The sequence below is a fragment of the Dipodomys ordii genome, unplaced genomic scaffold (assembly GCF_000151885.1).
Source record: "Dipodomys ordii isolate 6190 unplaced genomic scaffold, Dord_2.0 Scaffold187, whole genome shotgun sequence".
Taxonomy (NCBI): domain Eukaryota; kingdom Metazoa; phylum Chordata; class Mammalia; order Rodentia; family Heteromyidae; genus Dipodomys; species Dipodomys ordii.
Genome location: NW_012267403.1, coordinates 2,238,861 through 2,247,684, shown reverse-complemented (window position 1 = coordinate 2,247,684; position 8,824 = coordinate 2,238,861).

The window sequence follows — 8,824 nt, the reverse complement described above, 5'->3', positions numbered from 1 at the left end:
GAGGAATCGAACCCAGGGCCTCATGCATGCAAGGCAAGCGCTCTACCACTGAGCCACCTTCCCAGCCCCAGCCCAGCTTTTTGTGTGTTAGTTTTGAAGATTATTTTTGCCTTTGATGTCTTATAATTCAGGTCCTTTGGATGTCAGCCTCCTGAGTATCTAGGATTACAGGTGTGAGCCAAGGTTGCCTGTATTATTTGTGCAGTTTAATAAGCATTTAGAAATTGATGGGGCTATGTGAAAATTTATGAGGAAAGAAATCCTCTAGTACTTTGAGAAGCATAAACTGAAAGAACTACTATAGAACCATGTTTTAATATATATATATTGTTTATATCACTATAGATATTGTATATATTGTTTATATCACTGTATCACTGCATTTCTGCTCATAAATATTCACCAAAATGAGCAAAAATTTATAAAGATGTTCAAAGTGGCATTGCAATAGTAATAAATAAGTAATAAATAAGCTATGGACAAATTATGTTATCACAGTATTATGGAGATATATTAATGGTGGATTGATTCATGCATTTATAAATGTAGTAAATTTGGCACAATAAAATGTAAGTGGTAGAGGACTCATGGCATGGCTTAACAAACATAAGGCCCTGAGTCTAAACCATAGTACATTTTTTTAAACTCAAAGAAATGTTAAAGGCGAAAATACAAGTTCTGCTATTTATTTATGAGACAGAATAGCCCAAGTTGACCTTGAATTTGTTATCCTCTTGCCTCAGCCTCTGGAGGGCTGGGATTATTGCTATGTTCCACCACTCCTTGACTGATTTCAAGTTGGAAGGAATTTTCAGGGAATTTTTTCTTCTTAGGCATTGATTAGACATAAAAGTAGCTTATGAGGGCCAGGGTATAGCTCAATGTTAAAGTACTTGCACTTTCATATACAAGGCCCAGGATTCAATCCCTAGTAGCAGAAAAAAAGAAACAGTGTAAGACAAAAAAAATTATAGAAGACTTGGAAAAAATTATATTAAGTGAAGTCAGCCAGGCCCAGAGAAACACAGGTCCTATGGTTTCCCTTCTTTGCAATAACTAGTATATGTCTAAGACAAGCAGAAAAGGTCAGATAAGATGATGTTAGGCAAAATGAACCCCAAGATAAGGACACAAGTGTTTTTTTTCTTTCTTGCTATTGCTTCTAACGTATTTATAAGGTGATTTTTTATTTTTGCTTTGTATGTTCCTCCCCCACAGTATAACCCCTGTTTTCACTGTATTTGATGTTAGCATAATTTGGGGACAGGAAGGGAAAAAACAAATTGTTTAAATAAGGATACAGGTGGATGCATTGCAGCAGTGAGATATACAAGATGCTATGTTGAAAACCAAACTTTACAACTTTGGCAGGTGGGTGGGGGGAGTGTAGTCGTGGAGATGGGAGGATAGGGATGGTAGGGGAAAAAAACAAAGGAGGAGGCAACAATGCTTGATAAGAAATGTACTCATTACCTTGCTCATGTAACTGTAACCCCTCTGTACAATATTTTCACGTTAAAAAACTTATTAAAAAATCATAGATGCCAAAAGGCAATTTATACCTAAAGCTTAGTTTAGAAATGTAGCATATTTTCTCCAATGTTCTCACTCAGCTTCACTTCAATTTCTACTATTCTAAATCCTTCCTACCCTTCACAAACAAGTTGAAGTCCCATTTTTCCCTGAAAAATCTTTGACTCCAGTCTTCATCAATTGCTTCCTCCTTCAAATTCCTCCAACATTTCTTTTTTGTTTCCTCCAACATGTCTTTAAGACGGGTCTTGCTCTGTTTCCTAGGCTGGTCTCAAACTTGCAGACTCATGAGTTTCCCTCTCTCAGATTCCTGAGTAACTTAACTACATATTCATATTCCTAAAACTTAATTTTATGTTTTGTGGTGCTGGGCAACAAAATTAGAACCTTGCAAATGCTGGGCAGGGGTTTTATACCACTGGGTTATGCCCTAGTCCCTCTCCCTGTGTTTCTTTTTGTTTAAGGCTAGGTCTCTACCACTTGAGCCACAGTTCCACTTCTGGCTTTTTCTGAGTACTTTGTTTGAGATAAGAGTCTCCTGGCATTTCCTGCCAGGGCTGGCTTTAAACCACAATCCTCAGATCTCAGCCTCTGAGTAGCTAGGCTTACAGGCATGAGCCACCAGTGCCTGGCATGTCAATTACTTTCTAATATTTGTTTTGGTGTCAGGGTGATCTAGCTGAGCTGTCTGTCTCTTCTCAAGGACTGAGCCACATGAACTCACACATGAACTCACTCCTTTCTTCTGGTGGTATAAAGAAAAGCTGTGGTCCATTGCAGATGCAGAGATCTGAGTTCCAAGTCCAGTGAAGGAAAATATGAGTACCATTTTAAAGTAGGTTTACTGGGCTCATTTCTGGGATCTCTTGTAACCTGGGATATTGCTCTGCAGATAATTCTTGTGTGTTGGATGGATTGTCCGAGGAATAATAACGGCGTCACACACAGTACAAAAGTACAAAGCAGATTCACAGTCAAATGGACTAATGAAGGATTAGGTTGAAATGACTATCTGAACATCAGGTATACTTCCACAGAGAGCAAAGACTTGACTATAATTTTTGTTATTGCTTTTTATTTTACTAATAAAACTTAAGAAGTACTTTTTTAACCAGACCTAGGTCTGGCGGTCAGGACCTGGGTACTATCCCTGAGCTTGTTTTGTTCTGGTGCTCTACCACTTGACTCATGGTACCACTTCCACATTGGGGATGGTTTATTGGAGATAAGATTCTCACACATTTTCTTGACCTGGCTTGCTTTGAACCATCCTCCTCAGATCCCAGCCTCCTGAGTAGTGAGGATTACAAATTTGAGCCACTGATGCTTAGCTCACAGTATTTTTTTATTGACAGCTTTGACACACTGTTAAAGTAAAACACATTCTACCTAACAATAACTGTGGCTTTATATAAAAGTTAAAGGTAACATTCATTTGAGTTGTAAAATACAAATGTCCATATAGGACATAAAATTCAGAGATTTTTCAGGTATAAGAAGTAAATGAGTGTTCACAAATAAAATAAAATTAAATTAAAAAAAAGAAGTAAATGGGTGTTGATGTGACTGTACTGCAAATAAAAAAATAAAATGTGGTGTTTGTAATTAAATCTAAAATTAGAATATTTTACTTGTCTTTAATAAACATTTCACTCATAACAAACAAATGTTGTTCAAGTGATAACAGCTCAAGAAAAGAAGCATTATATAAGTATTGATAACTATCAGACCCAGAGAGACAAGTATTCATGTTCTCTGCTATAAATTGATTCTAGGACTAATTTGTAAATATACAAGTGAACACATATGGAGTGATATGAAAGTATACACAAATGTATTAACTGAAGTATGTTATTTTCAGGGGAAAATTCAAATGGCATAATTCCTTAGAAAAATGAACACACAGTTCCACAAAATGAGTACCAGGAAACTAGCATTTCATAAGTATGAATAAATGAAGAGAGAAATGTGGGAGAATACAGTCATAATAGTCAACACATTCTATGAAACTAGGAAAATTTAGGGGACAGGTTGGGTGGGGAGGATGCATGAGAATGATGAAAGGGGTAACATAGATCAACATACATTGTACTCATAAAATTATTTGTTGAATAGTAACTCCTTTGTACAATGACTAAAATAATAAAAATATAACACAAAAGCATACCTCACTTGCTGACCCTGAAATACCAAATTGAAAGAAATTACAAAACAAAAGCTCACAGTAGTAAAGCCACCACTCCTCCATACACTACTAAGAATTCTGAGATAGTCATAGCTTCCCCCCCCCCCGCCTTTACAATTCAACCTGTGATCTCTTCTTTTTTTCTGGCATTAACAGTCCAAGACTGGCCCACCACATGGGCCCAACTTTCCTCATGGTCATAGTGACAATTACAGCTAAACAAATTCTCACCACATCCCATAATTTCCAATTGTTATTAAGTCCCTTCTCTTCTCCAAACACTGGGAATCTACTTAGCAATACACTATTCGCTTCTATTCAGCTAAGTTCTGGAAGTTTAGCATATACTGAAGTGACAACTTCAATACCAGGCATGTTTACACAGAACCACCTTTTCCCAGCATCCATTTAGTCCATACACTCCTTCTGCTGTATAGTCTTCTTGGGCTAAAAATAGACTAATTTTCCTCTACAGAAACTCCAATATTTCATCCCATCATGGGAAGTAGGTCCTCCAGAAAAATAAACAGACTTTGTAGGCCCTGAAAATATACCACTATTTATCATGAGGTACCAACCTTTATTTCATCAATGTCCTTGTCCTTCAGCATTTCTTCACTCCCTGATGAAACTTTACCAAGTGCTTGCTTTAAGGAAATAGGTATTTTAATTCCACATTTGTTATTTGTTCATCTGAGCATGGCCTTTTTTTTATGCTTCCACTGGCTCAGGGGTTTGAATGATGTGCTACTGAAATCTGAATTTCATTTTAGAATGTTAGTCTCAGTTGTCCTCACGTAAGGCTTGCCTGGCTATGCCAACTTCTCACTAATATATCTACCTTGGGACAGTCTACAAAGATTAAGAAATCAGAAAAAAAAATCATTTTTTTAGAGAAAGACCACTCCTTTAATGCATCATGAAAGACTTGAGTAAAGAAGACTGAAAAGAACTCTTCCCAAACAACAAGAACTATTTAGAGGATACAACTACAGCACCTCTGTCCCAAGCACTGGTTTAAAGTTTAGGGTGGCTACCTGCTTCTGAAGTCTTGCATTTTCCAGGTTCAAACTCTCAACCATCCACTCTCAGCCTCCTGAGTGCTGAGATTAGAAGTGTGGCCTAAATTCCCATTTATTTTTGTAAATAAAGAACATTTTATCAGATAAGTTTTAACTGAGAGAGGTTTTTGGTGAAGAGTTTCACTTTCTGAAAGACTCCTTCATACATGATAATTTTCATCAACACAGGGAATTTTCTAGAAAGAAAAGTGCTATGTGATGATCTAAAACAGGAAGGCTTATCAATGTAAAATACAGAATCTAAATTCACATCCTACATACAAGTGACTTAGTACTAAACAAAACCCTTCATTCATCAGAATGGAGGAAAAAATGATGTAATATTTGAAAGTACTGAGTCACGAAGCAAATTTTCTTTTTTTTTCTTTTCTTTTTTTAATTTTTTTTTGGGTCCAGTCGTGGGACCTGAACTCTGGGCCTGGGCACTGTCCCTCAGCTCTTCAGCTCAAGGCTAGTGCTCTACCACTTGAGCCACAGTGCTACTTTTGGCTTTTTTCTTTTTGCTTATGTGGTGCTGGGGAATCGAACCCAGGGCCTCATGCATGCAAGGCAAGCGCTCTACCACTGAGCCACCTTCCCAGCCCCAACGAAACAAATTTTCTTGCAAGCCTCCTGAATAATCAGCTTTTCTTTTTTATGCATATGTTTTTATTGTAAAAATAGTGTACAGAGAGGTTACAGCTACTTGAGTAACGTGATGAGTACATTTCCTATCAAGCATTGTTACCTCCTCCTTTGTTTTTCTCCTATCATCCCTTCCCTCCCCACTTCCCCAACCCAAAAATTTTAAAGTTCGTTTTCAACATAGTGTCGTGTACATCTCATTGTTACAATGGGCCAACCTATATCCCTATTTAAGCATTTTGTTATTTCCCTTCCTCTCCCAAAATTAGAAAAGTATATATACAAGATGCAGAGCACGGGAATCAAAGACAATGACAACAGGGATTATACCATGGGGGAAGAACATACAAAAGAAACAAAAAAAAATCACATAGTATACTGTAAATGCGTTAAGAAAATAGCAAAAAAGAAAAAACCACTTGTGTCCCTGTCTTGGGGTTCATTTCGCTTAACATCATCTTATATGGTCATATGGACATAGATTTTGACCTTTGCTGCTTGTCCTAGACATGTACTAGTAATTGCACATAAGGGAAACTGTGGGACCTATGTTTCTTGGGGCCTGGTTTACTTCACTTAATATATTTTCAAGTCTTTCCATTTCCTAATAAATGGGGCAGTGTCATCCTTATTGATGGAGGCATGAAACTGTAGAGCTTCTGCATGGCAAAGGGCATAGCAAGCAACATCAACAGAAAGCCCACAGATTGGGAGAAGATCTTCATTAGCCATACAATGGACAAGGGTCTCATATCTAAAATATATTTTGAACTCAAAAAATTATATACCCCAACAACAAATCCTCAAAGAAACAACTGCTCAATAAATAAGTGGGCTAAAGACTTAAAGAGAAACTTCTCTGAAAAGGAGATAAGAATGGCCAATAGACACATGAAGAAACACTCAACTTCTCTGACCATAAAAGAAATGCAAATCCATGTGATTTTTTTTGTTGTTTGTATGTTATTCTCCCACGGTATAACCCCTGTTTTCACTATATTTGATGGTCTAATTTTGGGAGGGGAAGGGAAAAAACAAAATGTTTAAATAGGAATACAGGTTGACCCACTGTAACAATGGCATGTACAAGACACTATGTTGAAAAATGAACTTTACAATTTAGGCAGGGGGGAAGGAGGAGTGTAGTTGTGCAGGCGGGAGAGAAGGGATGGTAGGGGAAAAAACAAAGGAGGAGGCAACAATGATTGAAACGAAATGTACTCATTACCTTGCTCATGTAACTGTAACCTCTCTGTACAGTATTTTCACAATAACAGTCTTATTTAAAAAAAAGAAATTGGAAAATTTAAAAAAAATAAATAAATAAAAAAGAAATTGGCCATTAGAAGGAGATTAATAAAGTATGATGAAGAAATAGAAAATTATACTCCCCTGGGGACTACCTATTGATTAAAATAATTAAAGACCCTAAAAGATAAAAAAACAACATTGAGATTATACTTCACCCCAGTTAGAATGGCTATAATCGAGAGATCTAATAACAGATGCTGGAAGGGGATGTGGCCAAAAGGAAACCCTACTGCATTGTTGGTAGGAATGTAAACTTGTTCAACCACTCTAGAAAGCAGTGTGGAGGTTCCTCAAAAAAACTACAATAGAGTCCCCTATGACCCAGCAATCCCACTTTTGGGCATTTACCCAAATAATCACAAACAAGACCATACCAAAGCTACCAGAACAACCATGTTTATTGAAGCATTATTTACCATAGCTAAGATATGGAACCAACCCAGATGCCCCTCAGTAGATGAATGGAACAAGAAAATGTAATACACACACACACACACACACACACACACACACACACACACACACACACACGATCGACTTCTATGCCTCCATATTTAGTTTTTCTTTTCAGAACTTTCAACTAGAAAAATAAAGGAAAATGTTTTAAACTCTGGACGCTTAAGTAGCTCATTTCTGTAAGATAATTTCTTTGAAGAGCTTTGTAAGTTTGTATGTGGTAACTTCCATTGCTATACAAATGCAAGGAAATGTTAGTTTTTTTCACTATTTACAACCCCCCATACCTATAACTTCCATTTGTTAGTGACCATGATAACCATAATACAAGACCTGATTCTACAGACCTGATTCTACAGTTTTTCTGTTAGAAGTTAAAATAATAAAGGACTGAAGTAATGGTTCCAAAGTCATGTGAGCAAGAAATCTGAGCAAGAGCACAAGGCCCTGACTGAGTTCAAGCCCCAGTACTAGCACAAAAATAAAATAAAAAGGATCAAGATGGCCTTTTCTTGGTACCACTTCTGGGCTTGAACTCAAGGCCTGGGCACTTTTCTTCTGAAGGCTGGTGCTCTACTTCATAAGTCTGTGCTGAATTTGAAACATGATCCTCAGATCTCAGCCTTCTGGATAGCTAGGATTACAAGCATGAACACCCTGCTAAAATGGGCTCTATTTGTAATATGTTGTTCTCTTACTTCAATACATATTTCTTTCCTCCATTTTTGTCTTCTCATTCATCCTTCCCACTCATCTTATTCCCTGTCCCATCCCATTTTTATATTATTTTCTCATCTCTATCTTTGTCTTCTTTCTTTATCATTTGAATCTCACTGGACTCTCAAGCCTTTTGGAATCCCATTCCTCCTCTCTCCATCCTTTCACACCGCTCTGTTCCATCTTCACATATGTTATTCTGTTATTCTGGTGGCCTGTGTGAGTCCCTGATAACCTGTCTCTGACTTTCATTTTAACACAATCCCAGGTGAGCTCAAATCCCAAATGTTAGACTAAGGGATTAAGAATGGTATTCTCAAACTTACGTTTCAGACTGTATCATATCCATTTGTAATATTTAGTGGCAGTCTACGCTTTACAAAGCTACCTGGTTTTATTTACAGTGACTTAATACTTTTTTTTGTAAGAATACCGTACAGAAGAGTTACAATTACATGGGAAAGATAACGAGTACATTTCTTATCAAGAATTGTTGCCTCCTCTTTGTTTCCCCTTCCCATCCCTTCCCATACTCCCTGCTTCTCCCTACCCTATCCTCCCCCACCACAGTTGTAAAGTTTGTTTTTCAACATAACGACTTGTACATCTCATTGTTACAATGGGTCCACCTATATCCCTAGTTAAAAGATTTGTTTTTTCCCTTCCCCTCCACAAATTATACCAACATCAAATACAGTGAAAGCGTGGGTTATACCGTGGGGGAGGGACGTACAAAGCAACAAAGAAATCATCTTATAAATATGTTAGAAACAATTGCATGAAAGGAAAAAAAACATTTGAACACTTTTCTTGGGGTTCATGCCCCTAACATCAAATTATCTGAGCTTTTCTGCCTGACTCAGACATATACTAGTTATTGAAAATAAGGGAAACCATGGGACCTATGTTTCTTTGG